Source organism: Anas platyrhynchos, chromosome 1, assembly GCF_047663525.1.
Source record: "Anas platyrhynchos isolate ZD024472 breed Pekin duck chromosome 1, IASCAAS_PekinDuck_T2T, whole genome shotgun sequence".
Taxonomy (NCBI): Eukaryota; Metazoa; Chordata; class Aves; order Anseriformes; family Anatidae; genus Anas; species Anas platyrhynchos.
The window spans coordinates 26,845,361-26,869,036 of record NC_092587.1 but is presented as its reverse complement, the minus strand read 5'-3'; the positions used below and the strand labels follow the sequence as shown (position 1 = coordinate 26,869,036).

The 23,676-nt window shown below is 37.1% G+C and overlaps 1 protein-coding gene across 4 annotated transcripts in view; it reads right to left on the bottom strand.

Moving 5' to 3' along the window:
- The window catches only part of TFEC (transcription factor EC), a 143,388-nt gene that overhangs the window by 66,518 nt on the left and 53,194 nt on the right, over window positions 1–23,676 (bottom strand). The window contains exon 1 of one of the 4 annotated variants that reach the window (XM_072033529.1): window positions 6,415–6,536. The exons of 2 other annotated variants lie outside the window; for them this stretch is intronic. The gene's annotated coding sequence lies outside the window, so the exon portion shown is untranslated. Of the gene's footprint in view, window positions 1–6,414; window positions 6,537–23,676 lie in introns of those variants that run through there. One more of the 4 variants, XM_072033535.1, reaches the window with a different exon arrangement.

The following is a 23,676-nucleotide window of genomic DNA, read 5'->3' as shown; positions in this document are numbered from 1 at the left end:
TTCCTAAATATACCCTAAGCATCTTTGTGGATCTGTGTCTTAATCCTGTCTCATGAATTAAATATATATGTCTCTAATCAAAGTTTGGTTTGTTGAATTAACCTGAAGTTCCTACAGGTTTTCTGAGAAATGAGGCTCAATTTAGGCAGTTAAGCTGCCTAACGTGTAACATATGCTAACATGTATTCCAGCATATGCTTGTCTCAAACAGTGACCATTTTCAGGTATTCAGAAAAAAGAAGGGAAGTTATATATCACTTGAACAACTGTACAGCCAATCCAAATGAAGGGATTCACTGAGCTCAGAGTCAGTGACTAGCAACTCCCAGATGAAAGTCAGTGACTGTGAAACAGGAAGCTCTGAACAGGAGCTCTCTGAAAATGTTTTACTTTAATGTTCCATGACATTCACTTATGAATATTCCTCACTCATACGAAGTCTGCCCATCTGCAGTGACGAATTCCATAGGTGTATATAGTTATGTTCACAAATCTTAAATAACAAAGCTTATATGATATTTTTAATTTTCTTGACAGTTCTCCTTGCACCTGCTTGATGAAAAGGAGATAAAAAGCAGTGGTACTCCCAGAGTTTCAGTAGCTGCTGAATATGTATGTCTTTGAAGATATCTTATTTAATTTCATTTAATAAAGTTATTGACGTTTTCCAAATATGAAACCATGATTGTCTTCATTGTCACAAGCTCTGAGCACTGTTCTCTAACATACAAATGTAACAAATTTTCCTCAGCTAAAATTTAAAATTAAATATAATTGCAATGGTATGAATTCAGAAACAGCAATGTGGAGAAAAATAATGAAGCCAACAGAATTAACATGAAAGATATTTAAAATTGAAGTCCTACACAGGGGAAAAAATAATGCTTGTGCATAAAAATAGTCATTTTTAAACAATATTCAAACAAACAAAATAAAATGTTTCAATTATTTTCTGACATAAATAATTCTGGTAATTCTAAAAATTGAATTTACAAGAATTAAGTTTTATCATTATGTATGAGGTTACATTATTAAATGTAACAGGAACTCCACAGTTTGGATCTAACCCTGTAGAAAGTCTTTTTATCATTTAAATATGATTTGGAGGAGACAGAGGCTCTCCTGCACATAACTGTGTGCTATTTCATCTTTAATTTAACCCTTTGACCATTTTGCAGAATGAACATGAGTTGTGAGCATCAAAGTAAAAGATAAATTTGATTAATTCAGTTTGGTTAGAAAGCAGGAATATTTCAAGTTGCTATCATGTTAGTAACTATAAAGATAAACTAAAATTCCTGTTGGTGTTTATAATTGGTTGGACATCTTTTTTCAAGTACTTTCGTGTAAAGCACAAGAATCTGCAGAGTCAATCAAACATCTGAAGGCTCTAGGGTAACACACAGAGTCCCTTTAACTTTAGGAGACCCCAGCACTCCCAGAACAATTTATTCCTCAGGGGAGATAGTCAATATTTAGTTTCTGGCGTCCCTCAGGGATTCGTTTAAGAAAGAGTGACTTCAAACCTTAAGCCTTTGGACGTGACAGACAGCTCATGAGTTCTCTGAAGAAGCCCAACATCATCCACTTTGAGAATCAGAAAACTCTCCCACGTGCTTTGGCACACTTTTAACAAAATCAATACCAGCTGCCCATGGTTGCTCTGATGGACCAGGAAGCAGCTCCTCTTTGTATGGTACTGGCTTCACATCTGTCTACCACCCACTCAGATACCAAGAGTGGGTAATCACATGGAGAATGGCAGTGGGAATTATGAACCTAAAGGTTCTTCAACATTTACAGAGAGAGAGCTTGAAAATTTCCCCACTGCAGTGGAAAGGCCTTGCTTTATCATCATTAAATGTATTACTGCCAATGAGCTAAAGATGCTATCAATTATATGGCCTTGAAATTATCTTAAATAAGCAAGGTAAATGACCACCCATCTTTGCACACTGGTCACATTAGCTGAGATCATGACTTGCTGTAACTCATTGTTTCATTGAGTCCTGAGACACTGTAGCTGAATATCTGGATTCCTTCAATTAAAGATTATATGGCATCATGATTTATACAAAAATTTCATCTGCCTTTACTAAAATTCTGCAAGAAACATAGCCTAACATTAGCCAGTGAAACCAAACAGAAGCCACCCTTTGTTTGAGTTGATACTGGACTCTAAGAAACAATAGTCTCAGTCATGCCATTGTTGCTCACAGGCATTATTTTTTGCTATCATAAGTTTAGATTATTTTTTAATAGATGCCAAGCCCAGAGACTGAATTTTGGTGAAAGTTAGCACACAATAATAATAATAATAAGAAAAAATTAAGTTTTTAATTAGAAGAATTATTTTAGAACAGAGAAGCAAAATTTACTTGATTCACAGATTAGATTTTGTTTAAGTGAGGATCCAGAATACTGATGTTTACTAAATTTTATCAACATCTTTCTTTTCATTTCATTTCATTCTATAAATCATTCCTAATTATCATGTTTTGGGTCTGCCATTCATGTTTCTGTTGGGTGGTAAGTTGCCAGGGTTTGGAATTATTTCCAGTTTGTTTGTTTTCTCTCCTTTTATTTTTTTTTTCAAAAGTGCACCTCTGAAAACCAAACCAAAGTAGAAGAATATTTCATATTTGTCAAGCATACTGATTGTATCTAGCCAATAGAAATTGAGAAGAGAAGGAGTTCAAAGTGATCTGAAAGGTCTTTACACAATTCCAATCCACAACCCATTAGCTACAGATTGTATATTTCCCCTTACAGTTCCGTCATCATTAGTTTAAATAAGAAGAAAAAATAAAGATATCTTTGTTGTCATACATATCCTTGTATTCCTGTGGCCATTTTCAAATTTGTAGAAATGAGAGCAGCTGCAGTAAAAGCAGTGACTGAACTGTTTAGTAGCGTGCCTGCATTTATCTCTCTGCATCCGTGAAACTGGCTGCCAGACTGGCTGCAAAACAGGCTGTACTTTTTTTGAGGGTCTGATTATCTTGCAACACTTCAAGCACTTCCTTTTTTAGATTATACTGTAAAGTGTGAGACATCTCTTCTCCTTCCTTCTCCCCATCCCCACCCCCAAACTTTCAGCTATTGCTTAAAATAAGCTGAACCAGGAAGTTTGGAGGAGCATGCCAAAACGAATAATAGTCATTAGATTAAAATGAATTCAACATAAATGATAAAGAACTTTGTCTCAGGATTAGGGTGTATTCCCATGCAGTGAGTGAGTTGCTGGGTCATCTGGGAGTGGTTCTTGCCTCCTCTTTGTGGCATCCTTCTTCTGCAAGCGTTTTGTTTGTCATTCCTAGATAAACAGTAGATTCTTCAGGGCAAGGCTTGTTTCTTGCAAACCTGATAGGATTCATCTTGCTAAAATTTAGAGACTTCTAATTTAGGCATTTCCACCTAAGATGATCATCTTACTGGAGAGAAATCTCCAGGAGACGATTTGTTTGACCAGCCAAAGACAGCTACCTGGAGATAGCACAGAGGTCTCCTGAGTTTTTTCCTCTACTCCAGTTGTTATACAGGCAACCTGACATTAGAAACTCGGGCTAACACTTCTGACTTCTGGACATGGACATGAGAGCTGAAGAAGTCTCATTAATATAGTAGCCAGTGAGGCTGTTTGAACAAATAATAGAACTCTAAGAAAAGTTTTATTTGAATTTGTTTGAATTTGCTTTAGTTGAACAGATTTGCTATTCATTTCAAAGTTACAATTCATTAAACACCCAAAAGGGGGAAAATGATTTTGTGCTGCAACATCTTGTCTCATTCCCTGCAGCCTTTGCAGCCATGTAGGCAGTGAAGAGGGGGATTCCGCTTATGCACAGTGGTGCAGCTGGACTGAACACCCTCTGAAGCAGTCAGGCTTTGAAACATCTTGTGAAAATTAGGAAAATGACAAGTACTTCCTACAGCATGTATAACCTGAGACTTGAGAGGTGGCTGCTCCTTAGCCTACGACTTTTTTTATTTCCTGAAGAAACAGCAACCCAACATGTCTTGTTGGGTTGACCTATATAGTCATAGCCAAGATGCAATGCTAATAGATCTCAATGTGTCTGGCTGCTTGATCAGCAAGGGTCTTTTGTCATGGCTGTGCCTTGTTTTGCAAGTGCTCCTTTACTTATACATGGTATAATTATTGCTTGTATGACAGAGATTGTTCAGTTCCTAGCCTACTGCTGAAAACAGCCTGCAGCCACATGCTGCTTCCCCAGCCGTCACAACTCAGCAAAACCTATCCCATCAGATCAAGGCCAGTCACAGGTGGATGTGACCACAACATTGCTGAACCCAGATAATTTGCCATGTGAATGGGCAACATATTCATAAAGTCACAAGAAGCTGCCAAAACTAACAGAATGACCATGAAACATAATCCTGGACCTCTGCCTACTTGCTGGCCACTTATACTGCTTCAAGGCAGCTCTGCAACATTCCAGTGACACAACTCTCCTATGGACATTCCCTTTCTTTTTCAGTGCACGGATAACAATGGTGAGGCAAAATTTGCAGTCTTGTGTCTTGTCAGTGCAAATCTGGAAAGGGGAAGCAACTTAGAGCGGTGATTTATAATAAAACACACAAGGGCAAAACACAGTTCGAGGACAGCCTTGCTTTTTACTGACCTGGCTTAGTCACTTGTAATGAGCACCCTCATTTTCTTAAATGCATTTGCATTTACAGTTGTGCACACTATCATGTCTGCATTCCCCCAACATGGGCAGTTACTTGAGAGCAGAGCACGTAAGTGTTTCTCTAGTACACAAGTGTTATTCCCTAAGACTTATGGTCATGGATGTCTTCTCCCACTCAGCAAAGGTGCTGAGCATTCTTGACATTTGGGAGCACAAAGTATGTCAATAAGAATAGAAAAGAATGGCTCAGACCAACCTTGTTACCATTTTTTTTGCTATATTTTTCTATAAAAATGCATGAAGATTCCAGAATATTAGTTTTGGACTTAATGTCCTTTGGACTTGTGTCCTAGTTTATGTCTAAAACAGATGGGCTGATTGTTCTGTGTTTAGATCTTTTTTCTCCACACTCACCACAAGCTTAGCCCTAATGTCAAACTTTTTAGAATGGCTCAGATAAGATAACTAGGAACAGCTTTTAAGGCATGGCTTGGGATAAAACTTTTCTTTCTTTTTCTTTCTTTTTTTTTTTTTAACTTATCTTTATTTAAAATTAGAAAACTAAGTTAGCATTCAATTCTGCCAGTTACCACAGAAGTGCCAGAATATTTATAGCTGTATAGTTCTAAAAGTACAGATATTTACTTTGATGACAAATTATACATTTGAAATATTCTTCAAAACAGTGATTCAAGAATGCCCCACTGATCTTACTATAGACCATGCTCTTAAATCACTTTCAGCCTTTGAAAATTCATCTTTATTTTGGACACCCGAATTAGAGACATTTGTCCATGATCATGGAGTCAAAAAGACCATCTATAATTAAAATCCTAGATACCAAGTAGTAATTATAGGTTTTGGGAAGAGAGGAGTGTTATTATTTATTTTTCCTTAGATCAGTGGGTTTTACATTCCTTTCCATTGCGGACAAATTGTCTATATGTAGAAGAAAGTGTTTACGGTATAGACTTTAAGTAAGAATGAATATAGCAGTCCTTATATCTATACACGTGGATGTAATATTTGTACATACATGATTGTTAAAATCAAATTGGTGCTACAATTATTTCATAATTAAACATAAAAAGGAGGAGTGGGGGTGGGTAGTACATAATGGGAAAGTGCAGTGTGCTGTAAATTGTATTTGAATATGATCTTGTTCCAAACTTGTCAGCCAAACTTCCAATGAACTCAACAGAAGCTTTGTGTAAATAAGCAGTAAAGAGCATGTACTGTTTCATGCACTACAACAAATTTAATTTTAGAAAATGGGGAAATGGAATCTTAGTGTCTCTTCAGAAAGCAGTATGTTAAGTCAATGGTCCAACTTAAACCCAGTTAGCTATGGTGCAATGCTACGGTTATAGAAGTACAATAGTTGGATTGTAATGCAGTCTAAATACAGATGGCATTGAAAAATATCACATTAACCAACCAGTTCCTGTCAAAAATAAATAAATAAATAAATAAATAAATAAACCACAATGCAAGCCTACAAGTTCAATGAAAGCTAAAATATGAGCATTAAAATTGATTATTAATGTCTATACAGTTACTCCCTGTTGTGCAGTTGCTGCTCTCTCAGCCCAAACGTGGGGCTGGGTGCACACACTCTCCCCAGGGCTGCCACTACCTTTGCAATGCCCTGCTCTTGCTCCTGTGGTTTCTGAAACCAGGCTAGACCCTGCCAGCTAGTCTTCCCTGCTTCTGAGAAGCAAAACAATTCCCAAAGCCAGGTACTTTCCTTACTCACCCTAGTTCCTTACCCATACTGTGGGTGATAGAAGTGGCTGGATGGAAGAAGGTCAGTAAGGCAGAGAGGAGAAACCACCCAGGGCTTTACAGATCCTGCCTCCCTCCCTATGAAGGGTGGGGACAAGTTTTGCTTCTTAAGGAACTACAAGAAATTCAGTTCTATATTTGACTTTCTACAACTGCTAAAGAAATTGCTCACAGCTAAGTTGTGTAATATCACCTTCATCTCACAAACAAAGCATTTTGTTTAGAAGCAAGCTGGAAAGTTTAGCTATTACTTTAACAGATTTAAAATTCTCAGAAACATATTTGAAAACCAGCCCCAAAAGCTATAACATAATAATATTCCATGTACCAAGACAAAATTAATATGAGATGAGATGACTCTTTCATCACAGCAGGCAGACTTAAGGAAAAAAAGCCCTGAATATGGATCAAGGTTTTGGGTATTTAAAAGGGCAACTCAGGTGTATGTGGTTTTGAAGACATGTTTATTTTGGATTGAGATTGAAAAATTCTGTAATCAGGATAGGGTCTTGTAATGCAATAATTTCCTCCAAATTATGAATAATGTGAAATCATATCACATAGCCTGAGCCTTTTTTATTTTTTTTTTATTTTTTTAATTGTGCCTATATGCTAAAGCCTTGAGGGAGTCAATTTTGTCTCTTTTTAAGCACAGTTTTTATAACTGCTGTAATTTCCATGAGGGAATACTTTCAAACATGGACTTATCCCTGAGTTACCTTTGGGAAGCACCCATTCTTTCTCACACTGCATTACTCCCCATGTAACATAAGTAAAGGATTCAACTAAGCCTTTGTGAGAGGTGAGAACTGGGATACACAAGAAATGATAGACAGCAAGCTGCAACTAGTGACTTATTTTCCTCTTTTAATTATCTTTACTTGAAAGATGATAAAATTTTCTGTAAGTTCTTACAGTCATGGTCAAGTTTAGGGTGTATTGAACAAAGCGAGCAATGCAGTTCAGGTTCAAACAGCAGCTCACAATTTATAGTAATAATACTGAAAGAAGTTAATAGTGCCTCTGATCTCATCACAAAGAGGCCTCCATTCAAAAATAAAAACAAAAACCATGATCTTCCGCAGCATCCTGCAGAAGCTGGCAGCCCATGGCTTGGACAGGTACACTCTTTGCTGGGTTAAAAACTGGCTAGATAGCTGGGCCCAGAGAGTGGTGGTGAACAGGGTGAAATCCAGCTGGCAACTGGTCACCAGTGGTGTTCCCCAGGGGTTGGGGTTGAGGACCATGCTCTTTAATGGCCCATCCTCTTTATTGATGATTTGGATGAAGGAATTGAGTGCACCCTCAGTAAGTTTGCAGATGACACCAAGTTGAGGGGAACTGTCAATCTGACAGAGGGTAGGAAGGCCCTGCAGAGGGATCTGGACAGGATGGGTTGATGGGCAGAGGCCAATGGGATGAGGTTCAACATGGCTAAGTGCCGGATCCTGCACTTTGGTCACAACAACCCCATGCACTGCTAAAGGCCTGGGGGAGAGTGGCTTGAAAACTGTGCAGAGGAAAAGGATCTGAGGGTGTCGGTCGATGCTTGCCTGAACATGAGGAGGCAGTGTGCCCAGGTGGCCAAGAAGGCCAACTGCATCCTGGCTCATATCAGGAATAGTGTAGTCAGCAGGACCAGGGAGGCAATCATCCCCTTGTACTCTGCTCTGGTGAGGCCACACCTCAAGTACTGTGTTCAGCTTTGGGCCCCTCAGTACAAGAAGTACATCGAGGCCCTGGAGTGTGTCCAGAGAAGAGCTATGAAGCTGGTGAGGGGCCTGGAACACAAGTCCTGTGAGGAACATCTGAGGGAACTCGGGTTGTTTAGTCTGGAGAAGAGGAGGAGGCTCAGGAGAGACCTTATTGCTCTCTACAGGTACCTGAACTGAATTTTCAGGGAGCTGGAGGTCAGCCTCTTCTCACAGGTAATTAGTGAAACAACTAGTTGCACTACGGAAGGTTTAGGTTGGAAATTAGGAGGCATTTCTTCTCAGAAAGAGCAGTCAGACATTGGGATGGGTTGCCCAGAGAGGTGGTGGCATCACCATCCCTGGGGGTGTTTAAGGAAAGGTTGCAAGTGATGTTTGAGGAGGACATGGTTTAGTGGTTGACATTGGTGGCAGAGGGATGGTAGGACCAGATGATCTTGGAGATCTTTTCCAACCTTAATGATTCTATGATTCTGTGATTAAAATTCATGGGACCTATTCTTGCCTTCCCTCGAGATCTGATCCGGGCTGGGACAGTCTATCTCCCCTCTGGGCACTTGAAAAGCTAAGAAGAATTCAAAGCTCTAAAAACAGACATCCTTCACATAACTGTTTTTTGGTTTGTTTGGTTGGTTGGTTTGGTTGTTTGTTTTTTTCATGAGAATACATTTCTGGATGACATAACCAGTGGCAATGGGGACAGAGATAGAAGGTCTGGCCTTAGGTGAGAGAGGAGAGATGGATAAGTCTCTTCTTGGTTGGCCACTGACATGTTGTTAGCGGATACAATATCTGATATGATCTTTGACACATTGTGTGTTGAGTTTGGCTTCCACCTCACTGATTTCCATAAGAAATGGATAATCAGGACTCTTCTTTGGCATCTTGGTGCCAGCCAGCATCCTGCTACCACCTTTGCTGAAGCCCAGAGGTGACTCATTCTTTTGATGAATGACAAGAGATCATCTCCTTCCTTAAAATGGCATTATTGTAATATTTTGCTGCTACACAAAACCTTTCATCTAGCAATCTCAAAAGGCTTTGTCCTTGGAGAAGGACACCTCTAAGAGATCTGGTGATAACGTTGGTATATAACACAGTTTAGGATAAAACCCAGAAACATAGATTACACTCCCTACCATTCTATGTTTTTCTCTCTCTGATCTATTGTAGAACGTGTACCTAAGATTCTGGAAAAAAAAAAAAAAAAAAAAAAAAAGTTTTGTTGCAAACAACATTTAGACAATGTTTTGCTCACAGTCCTGGTAAGACACTGTGCAATGAAAAATGGGCCAAATGAAACCATATCAACCAGAGATAATATAATTGCATCCTAGAAGTGTCTGGATTTTGCTAATTTTACAACCTTTGAGATATTCAAGCACATACATGTAAATACCAGCCAAATGAAGACCGTACTCTAGAAGACATCCCTTTTTTAGTCAAAGACACCTAAGAGAATGCTGAAATGTCTGTTTTTCAAGGAATAGGGACTTTCACAGAAGTTCAGGACTTCCCTGACTGCAGGCCAGCCTGGAACCAGCCCATGGCCCCTTCCTATGGGAACACTAGGCATAGAGACCTCTTTTTCAGGAAGGTCAGCATATGAAACAGGAACTGGCCTTAACCAGCCAAGACTCTCTTCCAAGTCTTTTGCAGCCTTTGTGGAATTTATTTTTTTTTAGAAAGCAACACATGGGTTATGTTCTAATTCTAATCTTCTAAATGTCCTTAAAAGCCTAGAGTTGTTCTTGTTCTCACTAAAAGACAGGAACTAAGCATGTTTGAGAGACAGGATCGTTTTCTAGCTCCTCTTCCTCTGCCTTTCCCATATATGGGTAGTTCTGCCATCAAACCTAATCCATTTTCAGTGTGTAAGAGCAATTTTGATCACCAGTGGCAGAAAGTATGAGCACCCTGTGTATTCTTGGAACACTTTCTTTGGGATAGCAAGGGTCCAAGCAACTGTCCAGGCATATTCAGCTTGCTGCTGTTTCTCTGGAGAGGAGGAGTAGATGTCAGGACCAAGGGTAGAGCTGCTTGCAGGATAGGGGGAAGGAGGAGTGAGGAGTATCCTTCTGCCACTTCCATGAGAGAAGAGAAAAAGAGTGGGGACCCACGTGAAAGGATGGCCTCAAATGGGACCAGAACCTAAATCCCTGCCTTGGATCCAGACTTGCATCCAGATGCTAAAATTAGATTTCTTACACTAAACAGACAGACCTTCTTTCCTATTCACATAAGTGATGTTTAGTTAAGCCTCACCTAATAAGTGCTTTATGATACCCAAAGTGAGAATAGTGCTTGTTCCTGCGAGAGCAGCTGCTCTTTTATGGAGGTTGATAGGTGAGAAAATGGAAAAGTTTTACATTTCATTTAAAATTGAGCCACATAGCTTTCTAAATCAATATCAGTGCCCTCAAATCTCAGACCAAAAAATACCTGTCAAAGGAAAAGAATGACTGTTCTCATCATCCTAGCCATCAAAGTTATTTTGATCAAGTCTGTGTGTATTTTTAATAACGATTTTCCTTCTCTCCTAAAGTCTTGTTATTCACTTGAAGGTAAAATTATACAAAAGGAGAAACTTTATGAAAAAATGTAAGAACCTCTGGGACAAGATCAACCAGTATTTTGCCAACACAGGATCTTGAATTATATGTGTGATAGAAGACACTGTATTACTCTTCATAAAAGAAATATTTTTAAAATTGTTTATTTTAGCAACATATAACAGAGGCAAGACTAAAATAGATACGTGTTTACAAATTGCTTGATGGCCATTTTAACATTTTTTGGTGAAGATATATTTAATGCACCCATGTTCCCAGGTGAGCAGATGGAAAAGTCTTCCTCTGCCATTAAAAAAAGCCTCCATAAGAGCTAGAATGTGAGCTTAAGAAAACAAGAATCCTAAAATTGTCTCGGAGTGTTTCTTATACTCGCTAAGCCATGCTGAGGTTTAGACGAGAAACCTCTACCAAAATCAGCTGCAATTAGGGAAGGGGAAAAGCAAACATTCTAGCATTCTTTTTCACACTATACTTGTAATATCAGTGCTGAGCAGTATCTTACTATAAATATTAAAACTTTACAAAGAAGAAATGTTACTTAGAATTCATCAACAGCAACTATTCAATTTAGAAGATGTGTTCATGAAGTTTTGATTTTCCAAAACCAAAACATTTCTGTTCATGGCATGAGCAAAGTTATAGATAGTTACAGATTCGAATGAATGGATCTGTATGACAGAAGATAATAGCATAAAATTAAATACATACAGATCTGTGATGACATTATTTTAAACAGTGGTCTGAATATTTTATATATCATTGTTAGTCTCAGAAACATGTCTGAAATCAAAATGAAATGCCATAAATTTTATCAGGAACTTTATTATTATTCAAGATTTTAGTTTATGATTTCACAGCTACAACATATGGTGCTCCTGAAATGAAATTCTGGATTAATTTTGTTCAAGATATTTCCAAAAAAAACAGTGATATGATGGAGATCAAAATCTGACCTGTAACACTTGGACGGGCAATAATTATACCAGAAGATGCCTTCTAACTGACTTATCAGAAGTAATGGGAAGATTCTAGATAGGTGCCCATACAACTATGAGGCACAATTTGATGATTTAAGTATGTATGACATTTTACATGTTTTCTGTGAACCCACATTCAAAATAGTGTCTTTTAACTTAAAGAAAAAATAATTTTTACATCCATTTGCTCTCAAAATCATGCTTCTAGTACTTAAATCACTTCTAATGTTTCTCAAATAATGAACTAAAAGGGCAGTTTTTAACCGTTGGTATATGTACATAGCATACATGCAATTGTATTTAGTGTGATGGTAACAAAAATAATAAACAATATATGTTACAGCCTGTAAATAGGGAGAAATAATGACAGCAAAATGAAACAGCAGAGCAAAAATACACAACATTCATTCACTGGTGATGACTGCTAAAGAAGCTGCTATAAATATTCTGAAGTTTCTTCTATTCTTAATGAAAATTTATTCTAATTAATTAAATACATCCTCATCAGTTAAATCAACATCTTACAACAGCATTTACATTAGAAACAAAATATAATAGTGGAGATTCTCTTTCTGATTTTGGCCCAAATATCTTCAATTCCCCTCATTCTTCCCCTATTTCCTCCACCCCCTATCCCCAACTCCCCCCCCCCCCACCTCCCCGGCAATTTTTTGTAGATGGGAAGATATTTTTAGGGATTAGAAATAATTAACTTTCCATTTACTGCAATGCTTCCAAAAATAGCATGTGGGGAAAAAAAAAAAAAAAAATCACTCTAAAACACCTCTAAACTGTCTCCATTAGTATTCAAATAATGTCATGTACATGTGACACATGATGTCAAGAAATCTTTCATTTCTTACAGCTGAAGGAACAGAATATAGATGCAGCTGCTATAAATATGGTTCAAAGTGGAGTTATACATACCTGTCCATACCAACTGTACTCCAGCATTGTAACCTCAGTGACAACCAAGTCTTAGAAAACTCAGAGCAAATTCGTGAATGCCAACTGTTTCATGTAAGACAAAGCTTATGACTATGTTGCTTCTTTCCCTTTCAAGGGAGTGTGCTACAGTCTACAACTTTTTACTTAACCACCAGTGCTGCTACAATCATAGCTTTGTTGAAGTGTTGTGCTCTTGCAGCTAAAACCTGTTGATAATGAACCTGAACCCATTATTTTGAGTCAATGAATTGAAAGAAATAGGGCAAAGAATGAAAGCCACAGGGCCAATTACCAGCATTCTTTGATGTATTACTTGCTAGCACCCACCAAATCACTTTGTGTCTTTGTCTTGATCCCCTCTGTTATTCATTAATTATTCTGGAAGGGTTAGAGTTCAGATAGCTAATTGCACAGACAGTCTTACTTGGTGGGGATTCTCCCTACACTGACACTTTCCCCAACTGTGCCCAGCCACCTTATATTATGCCAATTAATCCAATTCTTGGCATTTTTGTACAGTTTTCCAGGTTCTTTTAAAGCTTTGCCTGAAATGTTTTCACTCAGGCTTGCAAAACAGAGGCTGAAGAAGATTTAAGAACTGGATAGATAATGTTTTACAATTGTCTTCTTCTTTCTCTGTGGAGGCCATTGGCCTTAGTGACCCTGTTTTCCTTCCCTACATGCTTGTCTCTTTATTTACAAGCATCGTGTCTAGGACTTTTATTGCATATGTAGAAATTAGAATTATTTTAGAATACGTCATTCGTCTTCTCTCTGCACACCCCCATTCTGGCTCTGTCAGAAAGGACCTTTGTTAAACTGTGAAGTACAGATCTCTTCATATCTTAACAGAGAATTTCTAGAAATAGTCTTGTAGTTAACAAAAAGAAAAAATATACTCCTTCATTGATTTTAATGCTTGCAATATTTCCATGTCCACAATTTCATAAGAAAAAAGAAATCATGAGAATACAAAAAATGGAAAACTTTCTGTTCTGTGAGGTCAAAGCACAGGCTTCTGTCTGCAATCTCAGTTCAGGGACCTCTAATTCCAAAAAATGCACAAACAGCAATCTCTTCATTTTCATCCAAAATGGGAAAGAAGATGTCCATTTCCTTGTTTGGCCACTAATTCTGTACTTGGTATTTTGCTGCCACAGATACCCACACTTCTTACTCCTACAGCCCTAGAAAAGTAGTAGTCTGGGACAAGAATGTGAGGGCACAAAACAGAAGAGGCATAAGCCAATTCACATTTAGGCACATTTACTGTGGCCAGCAGGACTAGAGAATTGATCATCCCCCTGTACTCGGCTCTGGTGAGGCTGCACCTCGAGTACTGTGTTCAGTTTTGGGCCCCTCACTACAAGAAGGACATCGAGGTGCTTGAGGGAGTCCACAGAAGGGCAACGAAGCTGCTGAGAGGTCTGGAGAACAAGTCTTATGAGGAGCACCTAAGAGAGCTGGGATTTTTCAGCCTGGAGGAGGCTCAGGGGCAACCTTGTCACTCTCCACAGGTACCTTAAAGGAGGCTGTAGCGAGGTGAGGGTTGGGGGTTGGGGTGGGGGTTCTTCCATGTGCTTGGTGACAGGATGAGGGGGAATGGGCTAAAGTTGCACCATGGAGGTTTAGGCTGGATATTAGGAAAAACTTCTTTACTGAAAGGGTTGTTAGGCATAGGAATGGGCTGCCCAGGGAAGTGGTTGAGTCACCATCCCTGGAGGTCTTTAAAAGACGTTTACAGAATCACAGAATTGTCTACGTTGGAAGAGACCAACAAGATCACTGAGTCCAACCTCTGACCTAACACTACAAGTCTTCCACTATACCATATCACTAAGCGCTACATCTAAACATTTAGATGTAGACGTTTAGGTCAGAGGTTGAACTCAGTGATCTTGGAGGTCTCTTGCAACCTAGATGATTCTGTGATTCTGTACACCCCACTTTTTAAGTATTTCTACTGCAGGCAATTTCAGTATTTTTAGCCCCTCAGTGACTACCATGTGGCTGGAAACCGTAAAATCAAGGACTCTATCTGAAAAGCAGGAAGCTAAAGAAATGTGGCAAAACTGGGTCCTCAGAGCATACTTTGAGGTTCAGTATGCACAGAACAAGAGGTTCTTTAAGAAAGTCTTCAATGAGATTAACAGAAAACAGCAGTAATAGAGAGCATGCTTGGATTATTTTAAACCAGAGTATTAAGTACCTAAGCAATTATCCAGCTATTTAATTATCGTTTTTCAGAGAAATTCGATTGTTTATAATATCATATTGCAGTCATAAGAGTGCTTAATAAAATATTACCCAGGGAATGTCTTCCTTGAATTATACTGAACAGATATTACAATGAGTTAAATGCGAAATGGTAAAGTCAAAGTTAGAAAAAAAAAAAAAAAAGTGATTTTGTAATAAATCTGGTTAAAAAAATAAGCAGTGTTTTAGCACTTCAGGTGATCTAACTGCTAATCTCCATTTGCAGATAACAGAAATCCAATATCCTTCAAGCAACCAGGTCAAAAGAACAGTTCAATAATTACAGGAGTCTTATATAAGAATCTGTAAAACACCCAGGAGCATAAGCCAGCTGAAGAAGATTAAAGAAAGTTTGTTTATAGATTTCATTTTTCTGCCACAAGAATCTAAATAAGCTTAAGATAGTGTTTTTTTTTTTTTTTTGCCTATACAGCAAGTCCAAATGGAAAGTTATTAATAACAGTTCTGTGAAATGAGTCATACTTTGCATGTATATTCAGAACCACTCAAGCTCCATCTTCAGGTGGAAGCTGTGCAAAAGATCTTTATTACTCTAAACAAAATGCTATCTTTGACCTCACTTTTTACTCTGACCTGTTGACTGGACTAATACATACTTATTAAGCATTTGCTCTCAAACTTCGTTTCATAAGCTACATTAGCATCAAAACTAAAATGATAACAAAGAGTTCTGTGAAGTAACTTAGTTTTACATACTTGTGTCCAAGCATAAAATATGAATCTTACACACTCCATGACTAGATTTTTTCTCATGAAACAGACCTAACATAAAGTTTCTTCATCATTAATAACTTATTTAGGCAATCAAGATATTGAATTATTTATCTTCAAAGAACAGTATTTTCTTCAAAGAACAGTATTTTTTAATATCTGAAAATGAAAGCAGATTATAGAAATAAGAGAATGTTATCTAATGCTCAATCAGAAAAGCACTTTGAGACAGTGGTGCAGACTTGGGTTTGTGATACTATAGAGATAAAAGTTCAAAAGGCTGAAATATTCCCAAAGAATTATTCCTTAAAAGAGATAAAGATTTATGTCAAATCCATAAATTAGAAAACTAATTTTGGAAAAAAACAGCCTCTTAATCCCTTCATGTCGCTGCATATATCAAATAAGAGGGGGAGCCACCCTATACTGTTCCTCAGCAGCTGTGCAGAGGAACATCTTCATGACGTAGAGGGGGCTAACAGAAGCTCTGGTCTTCTAGGATCTAACTTCAGAGAGCTGCTCACTAAAAAAAAAAACTGTCCACAGATTTGCGTGCAGCTGCTTTCTTCCATTGTTTTTTCCACTCTCACTTGAAGAATGCAGCTGGCATGAGTACCTGCACTGCTACTAAAGTAAAGCAGTATCACACAATCCCCAGCTGAAGGGGTGTCCAACCACACCTGTTTATGCTCCACTTCTGAACTACATCAAAGCATTTAAAGCATGGATGAAATTACTTCTGGGGCAAGACGGCAGAGAACAAACAGGCTCTCTGCACCAAATGATTTCTTGATATCTGTTTTTATGAATCTCTAAATATCAGTTTTCTATACTGAAAGATCCCATCCCAAATACTTTGCACTAAGTTTGGTTTTACTAGGAAAACATGATCATTACAGAGAGATTTCAGGACTCTCCAGAACCACCAGTATGCCTGCAAAGAGGCACTTCTAAGCCCAACCTGCTGTAGGCCTTATCAGAAAAGCCCTAAAAGTAATGGAAGAGTCTGACACGTGAGCATAATGGAGAGGTTTGTTCACATGCTGCTGCCTTTGGAGTTGGATACAACCCCAGTAAGCTGCACTCTAACAGCAGATAATAATCTTTAAAGTGAACCCTAGAGCTGGGAACAGCTCTTTATTTCAGGGAGTGTAGATTAAACTACTTTCTTAATTTGAGAAGCAAGATATTGCCAACAACGATTAAACAAACATACTACTTAGGTATCTGTATTGAATAATTACTGCTATCTTCTCCACTCCAGTGTTATATATTTTTTTTTCTTCTGTATTTCTGGGTTTGACATTGAGTCTTTAAAAGTTCAAGATGTGCTTTCTGTCAGTAAAGTCCTTTTCAGCTATACAGCCCTTAAGGAAGTGATTCACTTATATCTGTATATTGCTTTGCATGCTGGGGCCCTGATCTGGTTGAAGAAACCAGAATTAGCCAATAACTTCTGACAACAACTTCTTTCAGTCATGGCTGAGGCTTTTGAAAGTGCTGTGCTGCTGAGGTCAATAGCAATTCGTGATAACTTCAATAGGAGCAGACCAATGCAGAGGTCTTTAAGAGATCTCATCCGATGTGTGGCAGGTAAGTTTGTAAGTCTCCTAGACTCCTTCCTCTACAAATGAAGCAGTATGGAAGAATAGATATTCATATGTGAATAGGTTTATTGCAGGTTACAGATTAATATTTAACTCCTAATTCATAACACTTTAATAAGGGGCCTCCAAGAGCAATGATATAAGCTGAATTTGCACTAGATATTCAGTACTGCAAAGAACAGAAATAAGGGTTGATACCTACAAGAGCAATTGCTTTGAAATGGAAGCAAAGCACAAGCAGAAGCAAAACTGCTTGGAAAAAAAAAAAAAATCCAAGTTATGTTCAACTAGATTCCTAACTTCTTGCAGATATTGATTATGCACCCTACTGGACTTAAGCCTGAGTTTCTGACCCCTGTATAAGCTGTGCATTATTATGCTAATATTGTCTCATTTTCCAAAGTGGTAACAAATTAAATATCTATTCAGTAATACATTAAAGGAGATATAGTAAGAATTATAACAAACTTAATAAATTCATTTGAAATCTTGCAGTCCAAAGTTAGATGTCTGCTGAATACAGCAAAGACATTATATGATTCGGAAACAAGTCACATTGATGCATCTTTCTTTTTTCAGTAAAGTGATTCAGAAACTGAGCTTTTTACCTGGCAATTGCATCTTGTTTTCAGATCCATTCTCTTAGCTAATAACCAGGATATCTGATTTTAACAGTGGCAAAAGCCTACTCTTCTGCTTTTAAAATATCACCATTTGTTATGAATTTGGCCTGAACCATAATTACAGGAATTTATTGTTATTATTATTTTTAATTACTTCTCTGCATTAGAGGAGATAATGACACTTTCAATGAACTTTTTGCACTGCACAGCACTCTGATGAGCTGAATAAGGCACTTCAAGTTTTCAGAGGAAAAGGATGTCTATTTTCATGTGGGGAACATTGTAAGCATAGCAACTAAATACAAAGCCTAGCTCAAAATTCAACACACAAGTCAAAAGCATTGATTTGTTACACTGCCTTAACAACCTGCAGTACAGAAATAGACACAGACAATCAGCCTCAAAATAAGCAAGAGCTAAAGAAATACAAATAAAATATAGCAGTCACCCCTTATCTCATGACAGAGTTATATATACACAGTATAATTTGAATGTTGCATATTAACAAGCTGTTCTATGTGTAGTGAAAACAATACAGTACTGCTTCTTGCAGATATCTGTTATACTTCCCTTGAATGCTTTCTTTCCCAGATCCCCCATTTTGGACTGTTTCTCACAGCCACCACATAGCACTTTCCAAGGTGCACATTTGCTCCCTGGGAAGGGAGCTGGCGACACCTGGGCTTCTCAGCGGCAGCCCCATGGTCCCACACACGACGACTGCCCACATTCATGTCTCTGCATACCTGGTGGAGTCATTAAGGGCCTTTCCTCTCCCAGATACAATTTATGCTTTTTTCCATTACCCACTCATGGATTTTCATAACACCTGAAGGCACTTCTGTTGAAATTGGCCTGCAGGCTCAAGAGCTATTGAGATGGCAGGAAAGAAACGTTGATGTTGAGTAAACAGGTGGCAACTGCCATCATAAAATGACATGATTTTTAGGAAGCTGTACTAAAGATGATCAGATGTTTCTGCCCTTGGAAAAGTGATGGATGCCACATTGAAACAGAACCCCCTGGAACACTACTTCACTATGAAGCTTATTCAATAGGCTCTCATTTATTTAATACAACACAAGCTAAAGTTCCACTGAGTTTTTCCCCTTGGGAGATCACAGCAGAGAAAATGGAGTTCCATGGTATACTCCTTTACAAGAATGAAAACAAAATATATTTATTTAATTTGATTTTAAAGAATTTTGAGGGCTGTACCAAAAATACAAAATTCTCAACTGATTTCAGAAGAGTTAAGGAGTCACCATGATGTCCTTTGAATCCCGGAAAAGCTACGAGCTACAATAGCATATATCTGCAAGGATGTGAAGGTGAGACTATACAGAAGTAATAAGCAAAACTCATCATTCTGAAAAAACATTGACTTTTCTCATAATGTGCAGAATTCTTGTGGAACGACTCTCTAATGTTAACATTAACTGAAAGGTAAGAATACTTATGATTATGAATATAAATTCAGTGGTTTTAATATGCAGAAAATAGTCAGGAAGGTTAGAAAAGGTTTTAGACAAGGGGTGTTTATTGAAGATGCAGTAAAACACTGATATTAAAAATACTGGAGGAAAAAAAAAATGAAAATCAGATATTAAAACTAAAACAGATTTTCAAGTTCAAATCTTATTAACCATTAAGTTTCTGAAGTATTAGGAATTGTTCAAACATACTGTAAATGTCCTTTGTGATCTAATTGCTGACTAGCACCAAGCAATAGAAATTTTAGAGCCTCATTAATGAAATATATTTCATGAAAGATGTATATTATATTTGTTTAAGTCTTGAAGAGTACCATTAAAACTTCACCTGGGAAAATTTTTTTTTCTGTGAATGGGTATTTCTGAAAGAACTAACATGCACAATGAACTTCAGAGCTATAAAAAAAGCCAATGAACTGAATGGTTGCATGCAGACAGCAATGGTAGCAGGGAAACTGGACACTGCGTAACAGTCTAAGAATATGCTTATATTCAGAGGAACTTAATAAAGCTGTAAAGAAAATCCACTTTCATCTTCCAGCTGTGAAAGAAATCACTGCAGAAAACAATAATTGGTAGTATAGTTCAGGTTAAATACATTAATGTTGTTGACACATCAGAGAGATTTAGGTATTATGGCTGAATGAAAAAAAAATACAGAGATTCACCAATTTGCTGCATAATTTGTGACTCATTGATTAGCTGAAGTCATGGAGACTGCATTTCTAAGTCATCTGACACTTCTGAGAAACTTGGTTTCTGTGCCCGAGGACCTGATCTGGGAGTATAATTTTGAATGTCTCTCTTCTTTAACAATAACAAACAGGTCAATTCTAAAAAAAAAAGCTTTCCCTTTCTTAAATGAAAGTGCAAATGTAGTGAATCCTGTATCAAAACCACCTTAACAGCAAACATGTTAGTCTTTTGTCTGACTGCTAGATACTAAGTGTGAGGGAATCTTTATGTCTGCAGTGAAATTGTTGATGATGTTGATGATGCCCTAGCTGACTGCTCACATGCACATTTATAATGTCTTATGCAATGGGACACTCCTCACAGCTTTTGACTTCTATGTAGATTTCCACAAATTTACAAATAAAATAAAAATGTATGTATTCATGTGGAGGGGGTGATATGTAGTTTTATATATTTTGTAATACTGAATAATAAGGAGAAAAATGACTGGCAAGAGGCTAGGATATCTCTTCTAATAGAGTTTCTATTTTATTTTATTTTATTATTTTATTTTATTTTATTTTATTTCTCTCTTTTTTTCATTTTTGAGAATAAATTCTAGTTGCACCTCATTTCTTCCAAGTCTATGTTCCATGGAGAAGTGCTTTAGTATTGTTGTGGGTTTTTGTTTGTTTGTTTGTTTTTAATCAATAGGCATAATGCAAAGAAAGATGTTTCTATCTGTGGAGGATCATCACATTTTTAAAGGAAAACTGCTGTTATCACAAGAGTGGCCAATTAACCGTAGCACAGCAGTGAGGGAATCACTTCTGAAATGTCATCAGCACCTCTTTTGTTAGAAAGTACAAGGCTTAAAATAGCCTTGTACACATGGAAACCTGACTTGGTATAAAGATTTCAAATAAAAACATAGAAAAGTTTTGTATGCGTTTTTATTTGTTTAGTTTTTTCCTTTTATGTGTGTTCACTTCATTCACAGAGACATGGGGCTTTAAAGACGTCATAAAGATACTCTATTCTTTATTCTCTATTCTATTCTATTCTATTCTATTCTATTCTATTCTATTCTATTCTATTCTATTCTATTCTATTCTATTCTATTCTATACTCTATTCTAAAGAAGTCAGAAAGATACTCATAAAGATGCTTTATTATCTATCATCCAAAATACTATTTTCCATAGCACTTTTTATTATTTTAAATAATAATTTTCAAAATATAAATCAGCACAGTATGTTAATCATACCAGGTCTCTGGGAAGAATCACTGGATAGGATGTTTACAAAACATTTTCAGAGTTATTTTTCTTTTTGAACACAGAATGATTCTTCTTATTTTAACACACACACACACACAAAAAAAAAAAAAAATGCTGCTTTTGTTGACCCAAAGTAAACTGCAGCAAAGTCACATTGTTTTCAGTGGGTTTTGGAACTGGTCTTAGGTCTTTCAGTTTTTGGATGGCAGTTCTTAGTCAGACTGCAGGGAAGCTACATTTGTTTTACTGCTGAACTACTGTAGAAAACATTTTAAATCATGAATATTCCAAATAATTAACACAAACCAACTAACATGAAATAATTTATATTATATATGGAAAGGAATCATGTCTGTCTTCAGTTGTGCCCTACTTCTACCAGTGAGAGAAGCAGAAAGCTTACTGAAGATAAGCTTACTGTCAGGCAGATCACAAATTTGCCTGTATTACTTTCCTAAAGTGTAACTTTTAGCATCCCATAGTCATTTGTGGAGTGGTATTTGTTGTAGTATGTGCTGAGCATACTGTGAAAAATGAAGTATTGCTGACATTAAGGGTAGAAGAGACTTGGTGCTTCACCTGGATATAAGAGAAGAGGACTGACTGTATGGAGGATGATCACCTGGGTTGCAAGAATAACTCAATGGTTACCTGTTACACAAAGACGTCAAAGAGTCTTGTTCAATTTTCTCCCTAAACATGGGTCCTTGGATAATTTTGAACATTCAACGTAACTGACATTCATCTTTAAGAGACAGATATATCATCTAAGTTCAGAAAAGTTCTTTTGTTCAGTAAAGTTCTAAGTTCTTTTGGACAATGGCAAGAGAAAAGACCTCCAGAGTGTGATTCACCTTTTGACGCCCTGAGACACATTTTATAAAGGCAGGAAATTATTGGTTTTCCTCTGGAAGTATTTATTTCTTGCCATTGATCACAGAGAGGGATTTGGGCAACTAACTTTAATTAGATGTCTAATATTTACATGCTAAAAATCTGGATCCATTCAGGTATTAGTGGAGGCTAAGCCTTATACTTTGAGAAACTGAATCTGTGTTTCTTTATCTCAAATTTTCACCTGTAAAATGTGACACCTTCCTTATGGTGAGACAGAGAGGAGTGAGACTTTAAAATTTATCTGATGTCGTCAGAATGTCAGTGGGGGTCAGACAATTACTTAAGTTAACTAGATAGGAAAGGATGCTGGAGACAGTGAGCCCAAATCCCAAAAGGTATGAACTGAATTATTTTTATTCTAATACCATTGTTAACCAAAGCAAAAATTCAATGAATAAAGTTTGGAGTTCAGACGAAAAAAAACAAAAGTCAAAAAAGCTCTAATTTGTTTTAGAAAGCCATTGAGATTTGTTCTGATCAGATCCGAATGGACCAGAATTTTGGTCTGACCTCACAGGGTTTTTCAATGCAACAAACTCTGCAGGAAAATTACATAAAATATTAATGAAAAATTAGCATATAAATAATAATAATTAAAAAAATAAAAAATAAAACAGCTTTAATTATCTGTACATTGATCCAAAATCACAAGGCACAGAGTGAATGTTTAGAATCAAATATCTCACTCCACAATCAGCTTTGCTGTCATTGCAAGTTACACATTCTGGCCAAATGATTTGCTTAGACTGTCTGCAGAGTTCATATGATGAACAACAATTTCAGTAGAAAAAAATGAACAATTATCACATTTTGTCCCACCTAATGTGAAGTAGATGATGGAGATGTAGTATTTCCAGCTGTGTTCTTTTTCCTCTGTTGTTTTCAATTTTTTTCTCTCTGCCTAGTTTTTCATCTCTTTTTCTTTTCTCCCTTTCTCTTTTGATCTCTTGCTTGTTTACTTTGGCTTCCAGCATTGCTTTTTATCATTTTTCTTTCGTTCAATCACTGTTTTTTTTTCTGATATTAGTGACATTTCAGGAAGATATAGTTCTAAGAACTGTAGTTGCTGCTACCATGCTGCCGAAATGAATCCTCTGCTGTGGTGTCTATCCAGTTTGATTTCAAATCATAGCTATTGATTCAAAGAGTACAATGTCAAATATGCATAGTGGGTATGATAAAAGCAAGAACCTGTGAATCCCACTTCTTAAAAAAAGTCAGAGTAATGGAGAAAATAAAACTTACAGAGCTTCCTATTTAACCAGTTTTCCAAATATTCTTTTCATTAAGGATAAAAATTATTTCCAAAGCCACCAAGTCAGTGGCCATTTTTATTTTAATTTCTATGATCTCTGGATAAATTAACCATTCATTTCTTTGAGCAACTCTTTTTAGCAAACAAATGAACTTGTTTACGGGTCTGAAATCAAAGGGGTTGTCTTTGTCTTGGGTGGTCTTTGT